The sequence below is a fragment of the Hemicordylus capensis genome, chromosome 1, assembly GCF_027244095.1.
Source record: "Hemicordylus capensis ecotype Gifberg chromosome 1, rHemCap1.1.pri, whole genome shotgun sequence".
In the NCBI taxonomy this organism is placed as follows: domain Eukaryota; kingdom Metazoa; phylum Chordata; class Lepidosauria; order Squamata; family Cordylidae; genus Hemicordylus; species Hemicordylus capensis.
This window is the reverse complement of record NC_069657.1, coordinates 261,353,902-261,379,253: the sequence shown is the minus strand read 5'-3', so window position 1 is coordinate 261,379,253 and position 25,352 is coordinate 261,353,902. Positions and strand designations below refer to the sequence as shown.

The 25,352-nt window shown below is 42.7% G+C and overlaps 1 protein-coding gene across 14 annotated transcripts in view; it reads left to right on the top strand.

Annotated features, from left to right (window-relative positions):
• The window catches only part of PLCB4 (phospholipase C beta 4), a 280,151-nt gene that overhangs the window by 101,972 nt on the left and 152,827 nt on the right, over positions 1-25,352 (top strand). For 13 of the 14 annotated variants that reach the window (XM_053284717.1, XM_053284727.1, XM_053284735.1 and 10 more), the window contains one exon: positions 13,748-13,803. The exons of the other annotated variant lie outside the window; for it this stretch is intronic. The gene's annotated coding sequence lies outside the window, so the exon portion shown is untranslated. The remainder of the gene's footprint in view (positions 1-13,747; positions 13,804-25,352) is intronic. 14 annotated transcript variants of the gene reach the window in all.

Below are 25,352 nucleotides of genomic sequence, written 5' to 3'. Positions count from 1 at the left end.
AGTTCGATCCTGACCAGGGGCTCAAGGTTGACTCAGCCTTCCATCCTTCCAAGGTCGGTAAAATGAGTACCCAGAATGTTGGGGGCAATATGCTAAATCATTGTAAACCGCTTAGAGAGCTCCGGCTATAGAGCGGTATATAAATGTAAGTGCTATTGCTATTGCTAAATGTGGAATTGCTGACCTTCTTGCAAAAATATGTAACATCCGTACAATTGGGCACTGTACCAGAGGACTAGAAAGCAGCCAATACAACACTGATTTTCCCAAAGGGATCCTGGGGAAATTACAGGCTGGTTAGCTTAACATCTGTTCCAGGCATATAGAAGAACAGGCCCTGCTGAAGGAGAACCAGCAGGCTTCTGCAAAGATAAATCTTGCCTCACCAACCTTTTGGAGTTCTTTGAGAGTGTCAACAAGTGTGTGGACAAAGGTGATCCAGTTGACAATATTCTTGAGCTTTCAAAAAGCTTTCGACAAAAGTTCCTCATCAAAGACTCTTGAGAAAACTTAGCAGTCATGGGATAAAGGGACAGGTTTGTGTGTGGATTGGTAACTGTTTGAAGGACAAGAAACAGAGGGTAGGTATAAATGTACAGTTCTCTAAATGGAGGGAAGTAAGGTCCCCCAGGAATCTGTACCGGGATTGGTGCTTTTTGGGCTAAGTAGTGAAGTGGCCATATTTGCAGATGACACTAAACTATTTAGGGTAGTGAAATCCAAAACAGATTGTGAGGAGCTCCAAAAGGATCTCTCTAAACTGGGGAGTGGGCCACAAAATGGTAAATGCTGTTCAGTGTAAGCAAGTGTAAAGTGATGCATACTGGGGCAAAAAAAACCCTACTTCACTTATACGCTGAAGGGATCTGAGCTGTTGGCCAATCAACAGGAAAGGGTCGATCTTGGGGTTATGGTGGACAGCTCATTGAAAGTGTTGGTACAATGTGTGGCAGCTGTTAAAAAGGCCAATTCCATGCTTGGAATCATTAGGAAGGGCATTGAAAATAAAATTGTTAATATCATAATGCCCTGGTGCAGCCATATTTGGAGTACTGTGTGCAGTTCTGGTCACAATGCCTCAAAGAGTGTGTTATAGAACGGGAGAAGGTGCAGAAGAGGGCAACCAAGATGACTAGGGGTCTAGAGCACCTTGCTTACAAGTCAAAGGTACAACACCTGGGGCTTTTTAGTTTAGGAAAAAGAACGACTGAGAAGCGACATGATAGAGTTGTATAAAGTTATATATGGTGTGGAGAACGTTGATAGAAATAAAAATTTTTCCCTTCCACAACACTAGAACCAGGGGTCATCCCATGAAACAGATTGCCACAAAAGGAAGTACTTTTTCACATTACACATAATGAGCTTATGGAATTCTCTGCCATAATATGTGGTGACAGTCAACAGCTTGGATGTCTTTAAGAAGGGCTTAGATAAATTCATGGACCACAAGGCTATCAATGTCTACTAGTTTGAAAGCTATAGGCCATCTCCAGCTCAGAGGCAAGATGCCTCTAAATACCAGTTGCAGGGGATCAACAGCAGGAGAGAGGACATGCCTTCTCCCCTTGCCTGTGGACTTTACTTTGTGAAGCAGGATGCTGGAGTAGATAGATCTTGGGCCTGATCCACCAGGGATGTTCCTATGTTTTTAAATCTTTGGTGTCTAACCTGTGCCATTTCACAATCCATGTATAGAGATGCTTCCAAATGCCACCCCCTCCAGTTTTCCCTGCCCTAATTAGCACTCATTTACTTTTAAATGCTGGGGTTTTTCCCCTCAGGATCTTGATATAATTTTTGGCATATGTAATAATAATTGTACATTCTTGAGCCTTTAAAAAAATTAATGTAGGTGTTCAGAATTCCATTCCTGCTGTCTTCAAATCATGCCATTTTCTTTTTCTGCAAAACAATTCTACTAAGCATAATAATATTGGGAAAGAATGGCAACTTTTGGCAAGGCAGTACATGTGAAATTAAGCTTCAGGCTGTATTAAGGATGTGGAAAGAGTCAAAGTATGCAAAATGTAGTGGAAGTTGGAGTGGGGAAAGATTATGTATGCCCAAGGAAATACATGAAAATATGCAAATATTCAATCTCTCTCATTTGAGCAGCTTACTAATATGCTGTTCAGCTGCAAGCTGAACTGATTTAAAAAGGATCTGGATATGCTCAATTTTGTCTGGACTGTACCCATTTATGGCAAGCTTCTATTAACTGCGTGGAAAACAGGATTTTACCCTTTTCCTACCAAAGCAGTTTTTTGGGTAGAAGAGTTACAGGTACACACTGATTGTCAGTTAATTGGTTTTTTGGTTTGTAATCCGATTAAGAGGCTGTGCATAGTTCCCCAGTGTTCCTTCCCCAACGTTTTTCTGAGCTGCTTCTCCTGTATGGCAGCTTTATTGGTTTTTGTCTCTCTTTCTCTAATGATATTTTTATAGGTATTATCCTGCTGAGTTTGTTTAATTGTGTTTTTATGGTTGCATCTTTTTGTTAGTCACCTTGACTTCATCTGAAAAAAGGCAGGATATACATGTCTAAAAATAAATGGTTGTTAATATTTCTGAATAAATAAAATTAGGTGTTTCTTGTACATAATTACACAATGTTGATCAGTTTTATGTAGTGTTGATGAACTCAGTTTATTTTAATGATTCCTTATTACATGTGCTAGAATGCTACTGTGGAGATTCCCCATAATTAGAGTTTGTAGGGCTAATGCCAGCTTTGGAGTAATCATTTGTTTTGCATGTATCCAGTGTAAGGTCACCTAGCTGAGGTCTATACCAGTGAAAATTTGTTGCGTATAGTAAGGCATCAAAACCAGACAACCCCATAAGGACCATGCATAACTAAATAATTAAAGGTGATCTATAGTATATCACCTATAATTGTGATCTATTATTAATTGTCTGACTAATTTTTTCTAACTAAAATAATGGGAAATTTCTGTGTATGCCAGTCAATCTTTTAGTATAAAAACTAGAATGGTGGGGAAGATCTTGTGGACAAAAAGCCCTCTCTACATGTGCACTTTCAGAAATCTGTTTCATTTGTTTATTTGCTTGTTCCCATCACCACCCAACGACCTTTTTATCACATGCCAGACTTCTCCCATGCAAAAGGGGATCCCTTTTGTTCTGTAAGCAACAAAAAATAATTGTAGCTAACTTTCATCTCGACTGTCTCCTTCTTTGATGCCCAAGTAGCAATTGCTACTTCCACAACTACAAGCAGTTCATGCTTAGTCTGACATGTCAAAGCTTTGCCCTACAAAGTGTGGCCAGCCCATCTGATCATGAGAAAACCTCCCCTTATTTAGTTGGAAACAAAAACCTTGTTCAATATGGGGAATTTTCCTCAGTGGAAGCTGTCAGTGATTGGCCCTTCAAGACTCTGCTCTCCTTTGTCATGTGCAAGTATCTAAACTGGAAACCTGCCTAGGTTCTCAAATGGACAGACAAGTTAGAAGGTTACCTGTGTTGTTTTTGTTTTGGTACTGTGTCTGATGTCCTACTACCCCACTCTGTTCCTCAGTAGAGCTTTCTTTTAATTGCATATTCTGGGGCAGCTTGGGGCAGTTGACTGGAGAAGCATTGAAGCCTCGCCCTCCACATATCTTGTTCATTGGTTTGTGTAACTAAAAAGAGCTTGGGGAGGGGACCTGAAAAAGTTCCTCCATCCAACTCTGTTTATCCCATGACCCTGGCCAGTAAGCTTGGTGATCCAGTAAGCTTGGAATTTGATAGGATTGGTGCTATTCCATGGTCTTACTGCTTCACAGGTCTGTTATTGTCCTTTTTCTGGATCCTGTTGGGCAAATTAGATCAGACGTGTGAGATATGTAAACAGTATCCTGACTTTTTTGTTACTGAAATTCAACCCGAATGCATTACGAATCTGATTGGAGTATGGTAGAGGGATTTGGGCTGTTTTTCCAGTCAAATTTTTTTCCATACCAACCTGTCCCCACACGGAGCAACAGATATGGAGAATTTAAGAAAAGGTTTTAGGAAACAATGTGGTAGTTGCATATTGGCAATTTCTTGAATCACAAGAGGGAAAAATTACTGTAAAGAAGCAATACCCATAATTTTTTCAGTGTTCCTGTGATTCTAGTTACAAACTATAAGTACAGTAAGGAATATGAAATGATAGTGATTGTACTGATTAAAATCAGTTTTGGGGGAAAATAACTTTGTTACTGTGGGTGATTTTTGAAGGCTTTATTGTCATGATGCTTTGGTAGAGTGTACAGTTCAGGCTGTTAGGATTATAGCTGATTTTAACTGTAATCTCTAAGCATCATCTGCTAAGTCATTTTCCTCATTACAGCGGTTGTGGTCTTTTTTACTTTCTATTATTCCCCCGCCCCCAAATCATTTGACTTGTATAGCTTGAGATGAGACTGAAACAGTAATCCCCAAAGCTAGTATCTATTTTTCTCACTACTGTGCAGAGTTCTAGTAGTGGCATTAAAAGTAAATGCTTCGTAATATTTTAATATACAGCCTCCCCCCCCCACCCCAAAAAGTGTAGAAATGGTCTCCATCATGGATGCTTGCTACATTGACTGTAATCCAGTTAATCAGTATGTATGTGCAAGGGAGTGCTTGCGTGCAGCTGGGCTCTAGGGTGTGTTTAAAAAAAACCCAAAAAACTTTTCTCTGGCACAGTAGCCTTACTGAACTGTAAACTACTTTCAGAACCAGGTGCTGCCCCCTGATCTATTAGGTACTGCCTATTTTCAGTCCTGGGATCTAATCTTTGACTATGAAAAGCAGAATATAAGAAGCCCTCTTTTTTCATGACAGTTTCGCAGAACCAGAAACCATGACAAAAGAAACCTTGAGCCTATGGAGATTGGGGGTTTAGGTTCTTCAGCACAATGAAGTGTGCTAAAATCATCAAAATGCCCCCAAAAGTGTTACAGACCAGGCCTGATTTATATACTAAATATGCTCATTGGCTAGTATACAAAATAGGTCTGGCTCATAAATAGTGTCACCAACGTGACCAAGTTCTTTTATATTAGTGACCACGTGTGATCTGGACGCAAGGAAGAAAGGAGATCAAACCACTCAAAGATTCAATTGGCTTTATTGAGTATAAAAGGAATAACAACATAATCCAGCAAAGCAGAAAGCAGAGCACTCTATCAATATTAGCAACAGTATTTCCTATCCAGCACCAATATTCACCCGTGTGCCTAACTAACATATGTGTGTGCAATTAAATCTTTCTAGAGCCTAATACAATTCAGATACAGGCAGAAAAGATGGGGGGGGGAGGGAGACTGAGGGCTGGCATGGTTTTGGAATTAGTAGGGGAAAAGAAGTGGGGAAAGGAGAAGGGAGCAGGGAAAGGGGAAGGGATGAGGGAATTCCAGGCAGCATATTTACCAGGATCAGAGACTTGAGCGGAGATCTTTTCAGCTGAGGTCTTTGGCGGAGACAGGAGTTGTTGCAGTGCTCAGATCAGGCAGCTTGGGCTGCAAAACTCAGGCATTGCTGTAGTTTCTGTTCATGGACAGAATTCCTGCTTTGCCCCGCGGCTTAGCAGCAAACTCTGGGATCCTCGTGAGCAGCTTTTGCTGTAGGCAAAAGATTGCTAAACTCTCTGTCTAAAAGCCTCATTCTTATAGTGTATTTCTCTTTGATCTCTCATAGATCTCATCTTTTCCTGGGTGTCCAAAAAGGTGACAACTTGCTGCTACCTTCTGAACAATGTCTTAATTATTCAGGATATTGGCCAGTCCAGAGAGATCTCTGAATCTCATCTTCTGTAAACTCTGTGCTGAGAAGGGGGGGGCATTGCCCACAGTAAATCTGCATCTAAGATGCTGCAAATTGCATCTTCCCCCAATAGGTGTTAAAAGTCTCAGGAGTTAGTAAGAAAATTAGTTGTGAGACAGGAATTACATTATTTCTTGTGTACCTCTTATCGAGTGTGTGATTATATTTAAAGTAACATGAAAAAGGTGTGCGAGACGTTCAATACATTGTAGCATCAGTGATGTAAGATTTAAAGTCTACAGGCGGATCTCTGTATTCATGTGAATCGCTATAGAAAGCAATTGAGATATCCCCCTTGGGCATAGCAAAGCCATTATTGACAACGATTCACAAAGGTTTCTTGCAACAGGAGAGCAGTCTGAGTCACATTTTTAGCATATGAGTGGCATTCAGCATTCAGGCCTGGCTTTTGTGTTTCTTGCATATCCATTTTAACAACACAATGCTGGATCACCTCCTCCCTTCACAGAGCAGGGAGAGCAACATCCTAGTTCACTTTGAGTTCAGGTATCATTTCTTAATATAAAATGAAATCAGACACAGGCCAATATTTCACACACTTCTGAGTTGGTATCTCTGGTTCTGATATGTTATGGACCGTTCATAACAAAAGCAGAAAGGAAAGACGTACAGTACCTTGTTCTCCAGCAATGCCACCCCCCATCCTCTGATTTTCAGTTTTGTGTTGTTTTTTTAAGAGAGAGCCACAAAATGCTTCCATGCTGTCTCCAGGGCAGAAATACCACCGCAAATGCCACCGGAAGTGACCCAGGAAGTCATTTCCAGTTTCTTAGGAACTGTGAATAGCTGAAAAAAGCTGGAATTTACCCCTGTGAAAACTGAAACTGGTCCTTATGATCCACCAACAGATGCCAAAAACTGCTAATGGAGAACCTGCCAGTAATGATGGTCTCCTGTATGGCTTATGGAGTAGGCTGTTCCCAAGAAAGAAGTGCAAAGTTTGGCTTGGTATGCCAGTGGATTGTGCAGCTATTCTAGATCATGGCCAATGGCTTTGCTTCTGAGGTTTTTGAGTTCTCTCCCTGCTGTTGCCTGGCAGAAACTTGTAGTTGATTCATACGAGCTGGCAAATCGCTTCTGATTTTTGTGCTTGCCAATTCCGTGTAAGTGGGCCATGATGGAACTGCCGCTGGTGAAGATGGTGTGGACTGTTTGTGTGCAAATCTCAGGAATGCCTATTACATCTACTTTCATTTTCCCCCCTAATAACAGCTGCTGTGGAATGCACAGTTCACGTGAAACTATTGCTACTAGTTTGCATACCAATCTGTCGCTAAAATGATACGTAGAAAAACACAAATTTTCAGATGCCTCTCCTCCTTTTTAGTTTTTAGTTTAATTTTTTATGATGACACATATAACGGCTCATTTTTATTTTAGGCACATTGTTCTAAACATTTATAAACATAGTCACAGTGCTAAAGGGATTGCAAAGGCCTGGTCTTGTCTGTTGGAGTTATTTCCAGGCTTACCAAATTTCAGGGTTTTTGTTTCCTTTTGGGGATTTCCAGGAAAAAGATTAACATTTGGAATGAGGGCCAGAATCAAGGTGTATGGGGAGAGTGTGTTCAGGCTATTTCCTGCTTGGCTTGAGAGCTTTTGCTGTCTGCTCTGTCCCCTGTGTCCATCAGGTTCATCCTTGAGGAACCAGACACAGTCACATACTTTCCTTAAGCTGCCAGGTGTTGTCCTCCCCCCCCCCCCCAGGTATCGCTAGACTCTGCTATTATCCAACTAGTCTCAGTCCCTGATTTGCTTGACACTGCCCATTAAGCTCTTCCAAGCTCCAAACCCCAGATCTTAGGATCTGAATCCAGTTACTTCAAGGGAGTTAATCAGGAACCCACAAAAATCTTGCAGTCTGGTGCAGCATTAACTAGCCTCTAAGTATTTTCAGTAAAGTATTTGTGGCACTGGTCATATAACGTTAGCTATATACTGATGTAAAAATTTATGGTGCATGTTTAAATAGATATAAAATTAAAAGCACTTTGGTTGCTCTATAGTAAGTCTGAATGCTTGCATATTACGCAGTTCTCAGTTACCGAGGAACTAATGTTGCTGCTTACTGTCAAGTAGGCCCTCAGCACGATGCATTTGATCTTTGATCTCCAGCGATGTTATGGGGAGACATCTATCATGTTGCCTTGAGTAGCCTGCAGCAGGATATTCCCATTATAATGAGCAGTGCTACAGAAGCTGGTGGACCTGTCAATATACTGGTTGTAAAGCTGTCAATATTTGGCTTTTTAAAAATTAAATGGACCCTTAGTGGTGTGTGAAATGCAAACCAGGATACATGTGGCAGTAAACTCCTAATGGGCTTAATATTGTCAACTGTAATAAACCTGCTGCTATCAATTCATCTTACAGAGTGCTTTTCAATTCAGAGCTGCAGTTTTGCTCATTGCAAATATGGAGGGAAAGTCACATGGGGGGCGGGGAGGATAGTTCGTTCTCTTTCACTCTTGAATGAAGGTGAGACTGAGGTCTTCAACCACTGTTGTCCACCATGGAGGCCAAGCTACCTTTACAAAAATAACGAGATTGAACTCTACAGAAAGATCAGTGAACACACACAGAGGTGTTGACTGGCTCTGATAGATCTTGCCTCTTAGGCAAATAAATAGAAAAAAACTAGCTTAACCCGTGCAGAGCACCTGTGTGGTGGTACTTGATTGCTCCCCTCACCCCCTACCACAGGAACCCTCTCCTCAGAGATTGGTCCACCCTCACCTGAGTTGCACTCCTGCCCCTCCTCCTCCATCAAGTTGCTTCCATCCCCCTCACCCCTCTTGGTTGCAGCTGCAGCATTGCTGGCACCTATGGGCCAAGCTGCAGCCCCCTATCTCCAGAGACCTCCCCACCTGAGCCCTGCTCCTGCTCCTCCCCACAGGAGCAGCAGCGGTTGACCAGGCCCTTCCCCACTGACGCCACTGCCATAGCCGCTTTCCCCCCTCAGGCCACTGACAGGCCCAGGGTCCGTCTCCCTCCCTCCCTCCCTCCCTCCCTCCCTCCCTCCCTCCTTCCTTCCTTTTCTTTCTCTCTCTCTCCCCCTTCGTGAGTTAATAGATATTGTTTCCTCATCTAATTCACAGAATGGCAGCCTCCTCCTGAAGGGGCTCTTTCCTCCCTCACGACCCATCTCTATATCTATATCTATATCTATATCTATATCTATATCTATATCTATATCTATATCTATATTATTTTTATTTTTTCCTCTCCTCTACAATAAAGAACGTCTTCTGACCAGTAACAGTTCTATTCCAACTGACCTTAACCATCACAGGCTCCTCCTCCCTATCTGCATATGGAACCCCTACTGCCCAATTATCATGGTGCCACAGGCTCCTCCTCCCTATTTGCATATGGATCCCCATTGCCCAGTCACCACAGTGCTTTTGCTTGTGAGCTCTCGCGAGAGCTACCATGCACAGAATTAGCCACTGGTATGCCTTAGAGAAGTGTGTGTGTGTGTGTGTGTGTACACACACACACACACACACACACACACTTCTCTAAGGCATACCATTGGCTAAATCTGTGCATAGTAGCTCTCGCGAGAGCTCACGAGCAAAAGCATTGTGTGTGTGTGTGTGTGTGTACACACACACACACACACACACACACACACACACACTCTTCTCTAAAGCATACCAGTGGCTAATTCTGTGCATGGTAGCTCTCGCAGGAGTATATAAACTAGCTGGGCCGGGCTAGTATATATACTGGGTCCAGCTAGTATATATACTAGCTGGGCTGGGCGCAGAGCATCTGTGCCTCTGGCCAGCCCACCTACCACTGCCCACCCACTCCTACCTGCCCTCCCACTTCCGGTAGTGGCCACCAACTCCCGCTGGCCGGGCCGGCCTGCCGTCACCTCCTGCTCCCGCTGGCCAGGTCAAGCCACACCTGCAGACGCGTTCTCTTCCTGGTGGCCAGGCTGCCTGCTGCGCCAGCTAGCCTGGCCCGCCGCCTCCTCTGGCTGCCAGCTGGCATCCTTATTTTCCTCCATCCCCGTCGCTAATCAATCCAGCAGCTGCTCGTGAACTCGCGAGAGCTGCCACGCATGGGATTCGCGATGGGTATGCCTAGGAGAAATAGATACTGTATATCGATAGATAAGTAGAACAGAATAAGGCAGTTCACACTATCATAATTAGTGCCTCCAACTGTTGTTTTAACTCACAGATGATTGGCAAACAGGAGTATACTCAGCTCCTGATGCAGGGTAGGAGACTTCTCCTGCCCTAATTATGAATGTGTGAACTGCCTTAGTATGTCAGGTTTCTGTTGCTCAGTGCCATTTGTCTGAGTGACAGGGATCTCAACTGGCCATTAGAAGGGATGCTTAGGGTGGTTCCTCACTTTGTACTGATCTCATGGAAAGCAGTCCAGTTCTGCTTCAGAACAGACCTGCCACTGTTTGTTCTCTCCCACAAGGAGAGAAGGCTGCAGAGGCTTCATGTGTTGCCTTACTCCTCCTTTTTCCCCATGCTCCTGGAAGGGAGAGAGCCCCAGCCCTCTCCAATGTGCCCTGGGCTTCTTGCGAGAGGGGGGAATTTGTGGCTGGCTGGGTTCTTTTATCTTCCATTGTTTGGTCTCCTGGGACTATGTTTCACTGTCAGTAGGAGGGGGAAGAGCAAGGAAGAGTGGTCCTTCTTGCCTTGGTGCTGAAAAGCTTTTGTCAACTTTGTATGACTTGATGCTATTAGCTGCAAATTTTGATCTCTTGATCATGCATCATATTCGGCTGCTTGGTGAGGGTTTCCTCTAATTCTTGTGCATTGAATTGTTGATATACAACTTGTTTGAACTATTCAATGAATTGTGTAATTTTTATATGAAGTTTATATATATTTTAAATCCATTGATCTACTCAGTAGTATTTCTTCTGCCTTGGTTTCACATGCTTCCATTCTACCACTCATGGCTATTTCAGATATGGTGCTCTTGCCATTGCATATTGTTCTACCTCTTGATTCTCAGCATCTTTTGGCATTTTTCTAGTTCTTGCTATTAGTATTTTTGGGGAGGAAGACTAACTCAAATATCTGCTGTATGGGTGACGTTATACAACTGTGGCTGGGGGTGATGGTGTGAGTCGTAGTTCAACAACAGACGGAGTGCCAAACGTTGCCTTCTCCTGCTAATATTTTGCAAAGAAACATGACCAAATAATTCTGTGGCCTATATGGAAGATTTTAGGTCTTGTATGTTTTTCTAGAAAGCAGACAACCTAATCTGTGAAGAAAGTGATTAATGTAGCCATCCATATCAGTCTTGCAGAAGTTCCACCCTCATTATATTGCGTGCTCCTATCTTTACAGGAAACTCTTTACATTGCAGCTTGAAATTCTGTTGCACTACTTTGCAGTTAGAAATTCATTGGTTGTTGGTTCAGCAACTGTACATTGCGGTATACAATATAATTGTGGCACTTAGGGTTGAGACAACGGGGAATTGGAGACAGATTGTCGTGTTGATATTGGCAGTGAGAAATCTAAATGTTTCTCCACTCAAATTTTTGTTTTCTTTTGCAATAATTTTAATACCCAGATCTTCAGAGTCATGTCAGGAATATATGCTGAACTTTGCTTTTGCCTTTTTCGGTTATTATTCCTAGTCATTTGATAGCTTTAATGTTCCTGCTTGGAAAAGAAATCCAAGTGTCAAATGGGCAGCTGAACCCAGTTTTAGCAGTTGGAAAGGAATGGAGATATAGGAACTTCCTATGGCCAATGTTGTCATACCCTGATAGAACTGAACAGCTATGATGAAGCGACCTTATATGGAGTCAGTCTCTTGGTCCATTTAGCTCAGAATTGTCTATACTGAGTACCAGCAGCTCTGCAGATTTTCATACTGGAGTTTTTCCCAACCTTACCTCATGATGCTAGGGACAGAACCTGGCAATTTACAGCCTGTCAAAGGTACAGCCACCCTTTTGCCCTGGGCACCTATGGTTCAGTCGCCTTTGGGATGATGTTGGAATTCCAGTTGCCCCATTTTTTAAAAAGGATATTGTTGAACTGGAAAAGGTGCTAAAAAGGGTTACCCAAATGATCAAAGGGGTATAGCACCTGCCCTGAGAGGAAAGGCATATGTGTTTGGGGCTTTATAATTTAGAAAATTCTAACTAACAAAGGAGTCATGATAGTGGCTTATAAAAGTAGGCATGCTGTGGAGAATGGGGATGGATCACCCCCCCCCCCGCCCTTTATAACATGAGAACTCAAAGTCACCTAGTGAAATGGATGCGATGTAGTTTTTCAGGACAGGCAAAAGTTGTCTGCTTTGACAATGCATATTTAAATACCACAAGTTTTGATGATAGTCACTAGCATAGATGGCTTTAAAAGGTGATTAGGCATGTTAATAGAGGATAGGTTTATCAAGGGTTATTAGCTGTGATAGTTAAATGGGCCCTCCAGGTACAGAGGCAGTATGCCTCCAATTAATCATCATCATCATCATTATTTGTTAGCTTCCCTATAACAAATAGTTCTCTGGGCAGCTCACAACACATTAAAAAACCATCCAATGAAAACACATAAAACATGACAAAGATATCACAACACAAAACAAAAAATACAAAATGCAATGCAAAACCTTTAAAAAACTTTAAAAATCAATTTTTTAAAAGCTTGAGTGAACAGAAAACTCTTCACCTGATGTCTAAAAGTATAAAGTGAGGCAAGCCTTACTGGGGAGGCTATTACATAAATGGGGTGCCACCAGTTGCTAAGGGGTACGGAGCTGAGGTGGGCCATAGCCTTCATGCCCTGCTTGTTGTGAATCTCCCAGAAACCTCTGGCTGATCATTGTTGGAAAGAGGTTGCTGGAGTAGATGTCTCTAGTAGATCAGGCTAAGGATTGTGTTTTTATGTTCTGTAAGAGCATAAGGTCTCTAGTTCTTTAAGACACGAAGGCATTTCTGTGAAGAGGGTTTTCAAGTCTCAAGTGTGGTCATTCAGCATGTCTCCCCCCCCCCCCCCCCGCAACTGCTGAGTGTAGTTTTGCTTTTGTTCAACTGTTTTGACAGACTTTTCCCATGTAACCCTATAGCAAGAGCAAGAAACTCTAGACTGTATGCTTGGCTGTGCAGGTCACAAGGTAGAAGGACATTTTTGATCACATTTGTTTCCCCATGGCTGTGGCCAGGGACCAAAGATATTCTTATGCACATCCAAGGGGCATGCCTGATGCGATTTTTGGCTTTGAAGAGGTAGAAAGTAACATTTGAAGTGGCAGAATGCTGTTCTCTACTCCTGAACAGCCCTGGATCTAAAACAGAGGATGGATAGCAAGTTCAGCAATATTCCAGGTATACCTAGCCTGATCAAAAAGAGTAGGTATGCATGAACCTATTACTCTCTCTCTCTCTTGTCATGTTCAGTAAATAATGTCTCTCCTGGCCTAAGGTTTGTGCTGCTGTTAGTTATGGGCTTGCCTTCCTTTGAATGAGGCCTGCTGCTAGCGATTTCTCCATTCAGACTTATGTGAATCATATTTTGATATGAATGGCCAGTGTCCCCACTAATGGTGCAGAGGCACACCACACAATGTACCTCCACAGTGTTTAGTAATGCAGAGTTGCACTGTGTGTGGGGCAAGTTTATGATTTTCGCCAATCCTCCTTGCCCCAGAAGTAAATCGTTGAGGGTCGTGTGACCCCCAGGGACCTACTTCGAGGTTCCACAAAGTGCTTCTCGGGGGAGAGGGTATTGGTAAACATTGTTCTCCCCCAGTGCATGATGCAACTCTGGATTTACTAAACACTGCAGAGTTGCTATGTATGTGAAACCTCTGCACCATTAATGGAAATGTTAGCCTGTGTTTAGAAGGATGCATGTTTGGAGTTTGTAAAGATGGTGAAGCTTGAGTAAATGACAATTTATAATCTTTTGTTTTTTTGCAGAAAGAAGTTTGCAGTACACCAAATAGAATTTTATCTACCCAGATAAGCACTCCTCAGTAAGTTTCCTGTTTATATGCAGCAGTTCAACTTGCCACCATAACTGTGATCCATGTCTGTGTCTGTCTCTCCCTCCCTCCCTCCCTCTCTCTCCATCTTCTTCTACTTTTACTTTTTTTAAAAGAGAAAATGAAAGCTCATGATAGTTTGTGTCAGATTCGTGCAACCTCTGTATAGTTGCTATGTGCTGCTTCAGGCAGAGATTTCCGTCATAGCTTTTGAGCTGAAACAGGCAGAAGATACTTTTAATCTTTAGCTTACTCCTTCCAGTTAATTACACAGTTAACAAGGCATTAGATTCATCCTAGTTCCTTATATGTGCAGATAAAGGCTTATAAGCAACAAAAGGTGTTAAGGGTTACAGCAAGTGAATTTGGCAGCATTTGGAAGAAAACTCGGGAGGCATTTTATTTTTGTCACTCTAATCTAATATAGTGAGTTGTAAGTTGGGCTGGAGAAAGTCGTCCTCCCTTGGTGTGTGTTTGAGGAACTGTGCTTGCATATCCCCAAGATCTAAAAACAGAATTTCTTGGGAGCACGAGTGTTGTAATACTTGCCATCAGTATACCTAGATATCCAGTGAAAGTAGTATTGGGCCCAATTCTGGTGGTTCCAGAGGTTTTTAAAACATCTGTCATTGCTGAATCCTCATTAATCCCGAGCTTGTCTTTGTTCACTTTTCTCACTTCTGGGTTTATAAAGTAACAGCAACATTCACTGGTAGAAGACTGAAGCCCAAGATTTAGCTGGTTATTTTTAAACAATATCCTAAATTCATAGGACTGGACTGAACATTTTTTTTTTGTTTGTTTAATTTTTTTTTTTTTTTAACCTCAGAAGCGTTTTGGGTGCAAGTGCAACACTCAGTCATCCTCTTTACCATTTTGTTGTTGTTGGCAGTGCTGCTTCTCTTTGATCTGGGGGCAGTGGGGAGCAATAGCACTCTGCATTGCTGCTGAATACCCTTAAGACTGATGGCAAAAAAAAAGGGCAGAGCATACTAGATCAAGGACAACATGCACTGCCACTCCCTCTGATTTGGCATCAGACATCATTATGCGGCTAAATCCTGTTGACTATATAATGATACAGAACTAGGGATGTAGTGACGGGGTGAATGGGATGCTGCCTGACATTCTCCACTGCCCTCTGGCAGTGGAAGGAGGTCCACAGGGAGCCTTCAGTGTCCCTGTGCTGAAGGCTTCTTGTGCAGCTGGGCTGGTGTGGAGTGGAAGGCGGAAGCAATTTTTCTGTCTCTCTTCTCTTCTCCCTCCCAAAACTCTTTATATTTGTATAACTCTGTTCCTGAGGGTTAGACAGCCCTCGGGAACATACTTATACAAGTGGACAGGGCTTTTGGAGGGAGAAGAGAGACCCACAACCATCACTCTTCCGTCTCCTTTCACACCCAGCCTGCTGTGTAAGAAGCCTTCAGCACAAGAATGCTGAGGTTTCTTGTGAATCTGTGGTCCTCCTTCCATTGATAGAAGGCTGAGGAGCATGTCAGCCATCATTCTGTGCCCCAAATGATCATTCTGCCCCCATCTCTGACAATTTTTAGAAAGCATTTGAAAAACCCTCTTCACCCAAGCTTTTTCTGTTCTTTAAAATTTCAAGGTTTTAATTCATGGTGGTTTTTAAATTGTTAAATTGTTTTAAGTTTTTAACTTGTTTTACACTATTGTTAGCCTTCCAGAGATGAACGTTTGGGGCGGTGTACAAATGTAATTAATTAATTAATTACAAGACATTTTCTTGCAGTTACCCTGCAGTGCTCAGCCACCCTCTATAGGTGGTGGGTAGGCCTTCAGGGCTCCATGCAGAGTGCACACAGTGCAGCAGCCTAGTCTCGTCCAGGCCCTGAGGATCAGAGGAATGAATGAACCCTCTCTTCAAGCCCCAAGAAACTGAAGGAGGCCTTACTTAGCCCAGGCCATGGGTTTCCAACTTGTGGTACTCCCAACTACAACTCTCATCACTCCCATCCACAATAAATTGTAGCTGGGAGTGATAGAAATTGTAGTTGAGTAACATCTGGAGTACCTCAGGTTGGGAACCCTTGGCTAGTGGTGTGTACGAACTGGTCCAGAGGCCATGTTAGAGGCCTCCGAACCGGTTCGGATCCTGGCCGGTCCGGCGGTCCAGCACTGGGGGGGTCTAGTTTTAAGGGCAGGGGGGTAGTACTTACCCCTCCCGCCGCTCTTCCCCCTCCGGCGCTGCAGTTAAAAGTGAAGTTTGGGGGGCAGCAGCATTCCTCCCTGCTGCCCCTGCCCCCATCATTGCCTGGAAGTAGCGTAAAGTACCAGCATGCATGCACCTGCTGTGCACGCGCACGCCGCACACGTCACACGCAGCGTGCGTGTGACATGTGCGGCACGCACGGCGGCGGGCGCGCACCGTGACAGGCGCATGCGTGCTGGTACTTTACGCTACTTCCAGGCAATGACGGGGGCAGGGGCGGCAGGGAGGAACGCTGCCGCCCCTCAAACTTCACTTTTAACTGCAGTGCCGGAGGGGGAAGAACGGCGGGAGGGGTAAGTATTACCCCCTTGCCCTTAAAACTAGACCCCCCCAGTGCCGGACCGTGCCTCCATGGTTCCGTGCACACCACTACCCTTGGCCCAAGCAATTAGAGCTGAAACATATTGTTTTCCTAGCTTATTAACATAGCTATGAATATATATAATATTGACAAATTAACTAGTTCTGTGATTATTTATTTTACTTGGGTCTCCTTCCTTTCCTGTTTTAAAAATTGATTTGGTTGCTTCTTCATTTATTACATACCATTGCCTACATATCAAAACATTTTGGCAGAAATCTCCTTTATGGTGCTCTGTCCCACCAACCTTCCTGCTCCTTCAGTGTATGTCTGAAGAGGAGAGCTGGTCTTGTTGTAGCAAGCATGACTTGTCACCTTAGCTAAGCTGGGTCTGCCCTGGTTGCATATGAATGGGAGACTTGATGTGTGAGTGCTGTAAGATATTCCCCTCAGGGGATGGAGCCACTCTGGGAAGAGCATCTAGGTTCCAAGTTCCCTCCCTGGCATCTCCAAGATAGGGCTGAGAGAGATTCCTTCCTGCAACCTTAGAGAAGCCGCTGCCAGTCTGTGTAGACAATACTGTGCTAGATGGACCTATGGTCTGACTCTATGACATATGACTCTATGTCTCTAGTCCTCCCCCTGGAAAATGTCTCACTACACCCCCACATAAAAAGAAATCAGGGAGGTGCATCTTGTCCTTGCTGTAATATCCTATGAGTGAAGAAGAAGAAGAAAAAGGGTGGGGGAGTGGTGCCCAGACAGCAGTGAGGAGCACACTCATCACTCTCAGATATTAGGGTGAATGGTTGGGCCCTCTTTTCAGGGTCCCACAAAAATAGCCAAAAAATAGCCAAGAGCTTTGCAGCTTGTAAAACGAAGGGGAAACATTTTGACTTACCCTTAGAAATTGTGTACTTGCCACTTGTCCACCTCTTGACCATATGCATTTCTTATCCATTCCTTCTGCTATATGGAAACTGCCTTGGTCAGCCTGATGGATAGTCTCCAGTGGGGAATTGACAGAGGGAGTGTGTTGTCTTTTTGCATCTGTTGGTGGCTTTTGATACTATCGACCATAGTGAGGCCCTACACACGATCAATGTGTAGAGCCTCATGGGGTTGCCACATGAGCAGTTGCTTTGGTCTCCTGTGCCCGGCCGTGGCTCCCTCAGGAGCTCTGGGGAAGGGGAGCACTGCCACATGGTGCCCCAGCCTCCGGAGCCCCAGGAAGGGGATGGGGGTTTAGGCGGGCTAGCCGCCATGGAACCACCAGGCTCGCCCAGTGGTTCTCACAATGGGAGAAAACTGGGCCGGGCTCCCTTAGCCTGGTCTTCCCCCATCGTGAGAATAGCCTCAGCATCAGGATAGCCTCAGGAGTGACTGAAGGGGTTTTGGGTGGGAGGCACTGCTTGGCAATGGTTATACTCCTATCTCTTGAACAGATTCCAGATGGTGGAATTACCATGACTGCTCACTGTAACCTCTTGGTATATTAAGTGGAAAGTCAGCTTTGCAGTTATATTTAGTAGTATCATTGTGTGTATAAACTGTAGGGATGTTCGAATAGGTTTGCACCAAATCCTGGAACACAAAAGTGGGGAATTTCAAAATGTTTTCAAAGGGCCTGAGAGGCAGAGAGAGCCTTCAGTGTGCCCTTGAGGAGGATACATCAGGAGAGGAAGAAGGAAGGAATCAAAGAAGGTTTGGTTTTGTGGTTTTCTTTTCTCAGCACTGAGTATAATATGCCATGCTATTGCTGCTATATTAACTATCTGGTTGTGCTGGATCTTAGATTGACAAAGGTCAGTCTTCGGTGCCTTCCTTCCTTCCTTGAATTGTGGCTTGGTTTGTGATGTAGCATTGGACAGTGGCAGCTCAGCGCTCGCTCGCTCTCTCGCTCTCGCTCTCTCTGTAATATTTTTTGTGTGATTGCTGTGAGATGAGCTCCATGTCTGGTCTTGACTAACTTGTGCTTCACTCACTGCTCTGATCTGCTCTGCAGTCTACATTCTGCATTGCAAATGTGTACTCTTAGTCAAAATATGGCTGAAGATATTGCTGTAGTTGAGCTTATTGCTGCTAAGGGTGTTGCTGTGGCAGCTGTTGCAATGCTGGAAAATAAGGGCAAAGTCTCATACTTGTGTGTGAGAGAGCAACTTGTTCCAGTGATGTTTTTCCAGGAGAGGCACTGCGGCTAGCAGTGGATTCTGGGTCAGTGATTCTTCTTCTTCTTCTTCTTCTTCTTCTTCTTCTTCTTCTTCTTCTTCTTCTTCTTCTTCTTCTTCTTCTTCTTTTTTTGCCATCTTTGGACTGGTGTTCTGTGTTGGGAGGGACTGTGTGTGCTTCTGTTCTGCAGTGTTTTTCAAGGTAGGGTTGCAAAATGTGTGCTCTCTGCTTGTTTTGCCCATAGGAAATAATAGGGAACTTGAATCACCCCATTGTTCCCCATGGGTAGGTCCTAGGGACACCCAAGTGGGTTGGGTGAAAACCTAAGCACAGGTTGAGTGAAAACCTAAGCATGTGTGCTATCTACCACCCAACCCACAAAAGAAATGGTAAAGTACAGGTGAAACTCGGAAAATTAGAATATCGTGCAAAAGTCCATTAATTTCAGTAATGCAAATTAAAAGGGTGAAACTGATATATGAGACAGACGCATTACATGCAAAGTGAGATAAGTCAAGCCTTAATTTGTTATAATTGTGATGATCATGGCGTACAGCTCATGAAAACCCCAAATCCACAATCTCAGAAAATTAGAATATTACATGGAACCAAGAAGACAAGGATTGAAGAATAGAACAATATCGGACCTCTGAAAAGTATAAAGTGTACTGTGCTTGATTGGCCAGCAAACTCGCCTGACCTGACCCCATAGAGAATCTATGGGGCATTGCCAAGAGAAGGATGAGAGACATGAGACCAAACAATGCAGAATTGCTGAAGACTGCTAATGAAGCATCCTGGTCTTCCATAATACCTCATCAGTGCCACAGGCTGATAGCATCCATGCCACACCGCATTGAGGCAGTAATTGCTGCAAAAGGGGCTCAAACCAAGTACTGAATACATATGCATGCTTATACTTTTCAGAGGTCCAATATTGTTCTATTCTTCAATCCTTGTCTTCTTGGTTCCATGTAATATTCTAATTTTCTGGGATTGTGGATTTGGGGTTTTCATGAGCTGTACGCCATGATCATCACAATTATAACAAATTAAGGCTTGACTTATCTCGCTTTGCATGTAATGCGTCTGTCTCATATATCAGTTTCACCTTTTAATTTGCATTACTGAAATTAATGGACTTTTGCACGATATTCTAATTTTCCGAGTTTCACCTGTAGGTGATTTAATTTTTTTAACATTTAAACCCCCATAGGATCTGGAAGAAGGGGGGTTTGGGAACATTTTTAAAAAATTAAATCACCTTCTTGCCCATTTCTTTTGTGGGTTGGTTGGTGGGTAGCACCCATCATGCCATACAATCCAGCCCACTTGGGTGTCCCTAGGACATACCCCTGAGGAACAATGGAGTGATTCATGTTCCCCATGGGCAAATTATGATTTTTTTTTTTGCCAATATTTGATTCATGGAACTGGCCAGTTCAAATTGAGATCAAATTACAAAAAAATGGTTTGTGTACATCCCCTAAAAATATTGCTTAGTTTTCAGGAGCACCTGGTTGTTGATTGTTGGAGGCAGAATGCAGAACTAGATGAATCTCTGGTTTTATCCAGTGAAACATTTCTTACATGCTTAATATTGTTTGTCCCCTTCATAGGAGGGATTTTTAAAAAAAAATTGTTGTCAAGTTTGATGAATGAACAACAGTGTTTTGAAATTTGAGTGACATCAGCATTGATGTTTCTGTGGATAATTTTTTTTCTTCATTCCTCTTAGGGCTATAATGTTTAGTTGACTAAGCTAGTTTACTCAGTTTAAAAAGTTACCTTTGATTAATTGAATAGCAGGTTTTTAAAAAAATGTTTTGTTTTTAAAAATACAGCTATTTACAGAATGCAGATGGGAGGGACACTATAGTTTGTCAAAGATAGCTATAGTTTATAAATAGTATCATATTGAATGCTACAATCCATGTATTTCCAATACTGTAAGCTGCCCCAGGGTTGCAGTGTGCTGGAGGGGAAGGATATAAATACTTTAAATAAATAATAAATGTTAGAAACTGGATGTGGATGTGTACATTGTTATTGCTTATGTAGTACCATTAGTGTATATGGTGCTTTAGAGTAGGGGTGTGCACAAAACATTGGAATCCAAAATGGCGCTTGTGGAGGAATGAGGCTTAGACCTCTTGGTTTTTGTAAATAAGCCCTTGTATTATAAATGAATTGTAAATTGTATTAATATGCACAAACCACTCTTCATTATTGTAAATAGGATTTCTGTGTTAATATGCTTGCAAGATCCCTATGTTGCAAAGAATTCTGGCAGAGTAAAGAGTTCATGCCTAGCTGCTTTTTAGTTTCACTTTGAGAGAGAACTCTTTGACAGTTTAATTTTGGAGGGAAGGGAAATTTTGAAAAATGGAGGGAACTTCATGTTATACGCACTGGGTTGTTTAAAACGAACTGTTGGAACAGTTTGTGTCTAAAAGGAGGTTGCTTTTAGCACTTTTGGAAGTCAAGAGTGGAGAGTCTGCAGTCAAAAGCAGTGCAGTCAGGAAGCTACATGTAGGAGTTGAGTCCAGCTGAAGAATTGCTAGCACACTTGGAGAGTCTGTGGCTATAGCAAGAATCACTTATAGAGAGTGGTGTAGTCTCTGGTCAGGGCTGAAATCACTAAAGAACCAGACTGGATTGAGCTCCAAGCTTGTAAAGGTGACCAAGACCTGAGACTGCACCAGAAAAAAGCCAAATTGCTGACAAAGGAAGGTAAGTGCGGAGGACTCTGTATTAGGGCCCAGTTTAGAATAATGCCTTTTCCCAACAGTTTTTTGTCTCCTGTATGCTCTTATGGTAAGTGTTTTGTTTTCTAAGTTTGTGCTGTATAAATAAATCAAAAAGCTAATGTTTTAAATTGATTAATTTTTTCCAAAGTAAAGGTTAGAAGTGATTGTTTGATGGTCTCCACCCTTCCACTTTACTGAGTTTTTGTTTTTGGTATTTTTTTGGTAAAGGTGTAAGGGCTGTTGTAGTAGACCCAGCTTTATAAAAGAAATGTCTACTTGGTTGCAGTGGTAAAGAATTGATATCATGGGGCCAGTGGGACCTGAGATTCCTCCACATGTGGTGTCACAAAGGTGGGATAGGCAGCTATTCCTCCACAGTGCTCTTCTGGTCTCTGTGCACACGTGGCGGCCATTTGCATGGTGGTTCTGACCACACAAATGGCCTCTGCGCATGCACATAAGAGTGCCATTTTGAGTCAGAAGAGTGCCATTTTGGATTCCACCTCGGAACAGGCTCATTCCATCTTCTGTTTTGAGGCAAATCTTTCAAGTTTGGAATGTTCTGCACTTCCCTACTTTAGAGTATATGTGTAGAGCAACATTCTCACAAGAGAGGCTCCTGCAGTCCTTGGATTCCAAAAGTGGCTAAGAACATTATTTTAAAACCTTAGCAATGAAACGAATATACAAAAGCAATGACAAAATTATACATTCTTAAGATGGTATGAGGTGGTGGTGTTTTTTTTTTACACATTGTATATCCCGCTCTTCCTCCAAGGAGGCCAGAGCAGTGTACTACATAAATTTCTCCTCACAACAACCCTATGAAGTAGGTTAGGCTGAGAGAGAAGTGACTGGCCCAGAGTCACCCAGCAAGTATCATGGCTAAATGGGGATTTGAACTCAGGTCTCCCCATTCCTAGTCCAGCACTCTAACCACTACACCATGCTGGCTCACACACAAATAGAGAACTGAAACATTTCAGACAGGGATAGAACATGTCCCTGCCAAACAGTGGATTAAATTTTTGATAAAGTGTTTTATTTTATTTATGCCAGATAAATCTAAGAGCTTTCCTGTAATGAATTGCAGACATTCATTAAGTGGCATGTGTATCAGAGAAGTCATTCTAAGGATTGTATAATGATGCCTGATTATCTTTGTCTTCTTAATGTGTGTTTACAATTTTGCTGCACTCCATCTTATGGGTAGAATGACTTGGGCTTTTGTTAAACCTAACTTCAGCTCTGTTTTAGGTACTCTAGGAGTTAAAAATGAAATGCAGCTCTGATATAGACCTTCCCTTTTGTAATTTCCACTCTTATGATTGAAGTATCTTGTTTTGTATTTTGCTCATGTTCTGTGTCCCTGGGTCAGCTAATTGCTCCAACACATGATGATGATCTTTTTGAACTTTTATTGTTGGGTGACTGAGTAGAGCATTAAATTGTGGAATGATCTTTTCCTGGATGTCCTCCAGAGGAAACCTTCACTTTTTTTAAAAAAAAGTGTTAATATTGGAGAGCATTCTCTCCTACAAAGGAAGCTGCCCTAATTGGTTAGATGCTGATATATTTACTTTGATTCCTTGTTGACACTGAGAACAATGTTCACATTATTAGATATTATTTCTACTAGAGGGAGGTTTCCATCTTATCTCTCTGGGAGGCTTCCTGATTGAGTCTGTTTGCATGTGGCCTGTGCCAAGGATGGTATGGCCTATGGTGAAAGCTGGCAACTCTGTTCTTAAACACAGCTGGTCTGAGTGGTTTTTACTCCTAAAATGAACTGTTTGCCCTAATTACCATGGTGTATAAACTTGAAATGTAATTTAAGGAAGCTATATTAACCTGTTGTTTAGAATAACAATCATTTAGAGTAATCCAGTAGATAATTTATTTTATTTTATTTTAAGAATCAAAGAGAAGGGGGAATAAGATCTTAAATGAATGTTGTTAGCGGCCTTTGACATCAATTGGATGGAAGGGTGGGATAGAAATGTTTATAATAAATTTTTACAAGCAGAGATCCTTTCATAGCTTGTTTATGAAACTTGGTCTCCTATTTTTATATCTAGTAAGTGTATATTTCTCTCTGATAATGAATTAAGCACTCTCAAATAATGTTACTGACTGAAATTTGAACCTTATGATTCTGTAGTTTTCTGTAAGCCGCGGAAGGGTTAGTTAGAGGAGTAAAAGCTGTTGGAATTGGAACACTAAATTGGGCATACATTCCTAAAGGTTTGAAAACTCCTGATTCTGAGACTGTTGATTTGGGGAGTGTAGGCAACTCCCCAGATCATTGTCTTTGCTTTCAGGAGAAGAATCCAGTCCCTTCCTGAAGTTTGTGTTTCTGAATGAAAGCGTGAAGCTGTAGTAAAGCAGGAGTGAAACGAGTAGAATTAGAGGCAAATTGTTTATGGTCACGCAGTAGGGTTGTTCAGTTTGACCAGTCAAACACTATTAATTGACCATCTATTATTTGGCTGTGTTGCAATATTCCATGTAGTCAACAATGCCCATGTGTGAATCACAGCCTTTCTTCATGACCATATGGTAGTAATGGCAGGAATGAAGACCTATTGGTCCCCTGTCCTGCAGGAGTCAGTGTCACATACACCCCTTATTTAGGAGCATATATCCCAGACTTGTAGATCACTCTTGAAAGCTGCTTTTGCTTCATTTTCATGTAAGTTACATGGTCTTAGCTTGTTGACCATATGCTGTAACTGCAGGCACATCCAAAATAGGAACAAGCAACAGGAATCATGAAAAAAAGCACATAGCAAACATGTATATGTAATTATCAGAAAAGCAAAGGCATAGGATTGCCAGTCTCTTACTAGCCTGGTCAGAATTTTATCCTCTGTGAAGTTTCCAGGATTGCAGACTGCATATCCAGAAAATAATTAATAGAAACAGTTTTTGTTATTATTGGCCAACATGATACATAGTGAAATGCTGACATTTGGGACCTGCTGGAGTTGCTGTGTATGTGGAGGGCAGCCCTGGTGGGTTGCCTAAAACAACATGCATGCAATTGAACAGTGTTACTCCCATTGGAAACAACAGAAGTCACGTGACACAAAAGGCTGTGCACTGTTTTAAGGAGTTGCAAGCCAGGGCTGCCTGTCATGTGCACAGCCCAGTGGGTCCCGAAGCCCTGACATTTCACTGGGCATCATGTTGGCCAGTGTGTATGTACCTTGTCACACACATGCACTTAAAGCATCACATGAGGGTGGTGTAATTGCATTTGAAATGTAGTTGGCTGTGTGTGCTGTGAAAACTTTCTGCTGGGATTGCAAAAACATACACACTGTACTCCTTTTGTCAGCTTTACCCTATAATAAGGGTGAACTGTGGAGGTGGCACCATTTTGTATAGTAAATGTGGTGAGACTGCATATGTGAATAGTTGCTGGTCTTCCAAATGTATTCAGATAAATGAACAAGCCATTTTTCGGGAGGTCATCTCTTGGGCAGAGAGATGGGTGTGGTAGGAATTAGTGATGAACTAACTCATCTTTCCACTTGATTTTTGCAAGTACTAATAACAATCCTTCTTTGTTCACTATACTAGAAGAAGTGTTCACTAGAGATAGAAGAAACAACCAGTGGATTAGCTGTCCACCCCTTTCTCAAATACAAAAATGTTTGAAATGGAAGAGGGTCACTAGTGGCACAGAGGGCTCTCTAGAAGCCTTTGGGGATCTCTTCTTACACTCCTGAGAATAAAGTTTGCCTACACTCCTGGTTTGCCCAGTTCAGTTCCAAGTATGGATTGGACTCTACCCGGACCGGGCATGTTTGGTTTTGTGCACCCCCGAATACCCCCTGGTTCAGCTCAGATTTGAGCGTTCTGGGGTTCAAATGTAATTCCCCCCCCGAAACTTACCACCAGGCCCAGGGTTGTTCTGCTGCCTCCAGGGGCTGCTGCCGCAGCCACGGAAGGCTCTCTGAAGCTTCCCCTTCCTCCCACCAGCCTCCCCTGGTCTTTTCTGGGCCAGTTTGGTTTATTTTCAGGCCTTTCCTGCTCTCTCACAGCTTGTGGTGGCCATTTTGAATGCCATTGCGCATGCGCA